Below are 1,637 nucleotides of genomic sequence, written 5' to 3' on the forward strand. Positions count from 1 at the left end.
CACGACTCGATGGACGTGAGTTTGAGTGAACTCCGGGAGTTGGTGATGGACAGGGAGGCCTGGCGTGCTGTAATTCATGGGGTTGCAAAGAGTCAGATGTGACTGAGCAACTGAATTGACTGACTGACTGACATAGGTACAGTAGGCTGCATGTGTGTGCTCAGTCACTTAGTCGTGTCAGATTCATTGCGACCCCACAGACTGTAGCCCACCAGGCTCTTCTGTCTATGGTATTTTCCAGGCAAGAATACTGGAATGGGTGGTCATTTCCTCCTCCAAGGTGGGGATCTTCCCAACCTAGGGATCGAACCTGCATCTCCTGCATTGCAGGCAGATTCTTTACTGCTGAGTCATCAGGGAATGCCCAAAGATGTCCATGTCATAATTCTGCGAACCTGTGAATATGTCAACTTAGTCAGCAAAACGGTCTTTGCAGATGTGATGGAGCTGAAAATCTTAGGTGCAGAAAATTTCCTGGTTATTACATTTGTGCCCTAAATGTAATCACAAGCATTCTTATGAGGGGGAAGCAGGAAGATCAGTCAGAGGAGGAGACGGGATAAGGAAGGAAACCGAAGCCAAAATGGGGACCTCTGGTGGTCCAGGGGTCTGGGTTCAATTTGAGGTTAAGGAAATAGATCCCACATGCTGCAACCACAGCTAAGACCAGGGCAGCCAAAAAAAAAAAAGCCAAAATGATGTAGCCACAAACCAAGGAATGTGGACAGCCTCCTGGGAAACATTCTTCCCTGGAGCCCCCGGAAGGAATACAACCTTGATTTTAACTACTTGAACTCAGTGAGACCCACGTTGGGCTTCTGAACTGTAAGTAAGCCACCAAGTTTTTCAGTAATCTGTTAACAGTAGAGAGGAAATGGAGTACCCAGGGGCTCAGATCCATGTCTGACAATCGTCCTCCTCAGTGCTACACACACACACACACGTTTGGTCTTCACATCCCACACCCAGCAGTGCGCTCAATACACCTGTGATTGTGGGCCCCACCAAAGTTGAGTATAACCTTATCCTAGAGTGGGAGGGCCTTGTATGGAAGACTAGAATTAGGATTTATTTAAGCCTAGCTCACAGTCCCAAACCTGAACCCTAAATCTGGTGCAGGGAGGCCTCGAGCTGCCTAAACCACCTTTCCCTGGGGAACTTTATTTCCAGGCTTCAAGAATCACCTCTGGTGCACCTGGCAGGACCCAGAGAAGATTCCACAAGGGAGACGCTGGGGGAACGAAAAGAGTGGTCTGCACAGGAGGTGCAGTAGGGAGAACGGGGAGCCCCTTACGAGGAAAGGGGAAATAGAAGCCAAGAGCGGGCTGCAATAGGTCAGACGCCACCCGGGTCAGATACTAGTGCTGAGAGCACAGGGAGGCCCAAGCAGAGTTCAAAGGGCCCCAAGCTTAACCCGGAGCCGCGGGCGCTCCGGCCCGCGGGGCGGGTCTTAGCTGGGAGTGGCCGAAAGCCCTGGAACAGGGGCGGAGCCTGAAGCGGCGGGGCGGGACGGAGCGCAGAACCAGGACAGGGGGCGTGGGCGTGGGCGGGGCATAGCAGGGGCGGAGCCAGCCCGGGGGCGGGGCCTGCACGGGGTAGGGGTGAAGCTTGCAGAGAGGGTGAGGAGGTGGGGCTTA

This window comes from Bison bison, unplaced genomic scaffold, assembly GCF_000754665.1.
Source record: "Bison bison bison isolate TAMUID 2011002044 unplaced genomic scaffold, Bison_UMD1.0 scf7180017853174, whole genome shotgun sequence".
Classification (NCBI taxonomy): Eukaryota; Metazoa; Chordata; class Mammalia; order Artiodactyla; family Bovidae; genus Bison; species Bison bison.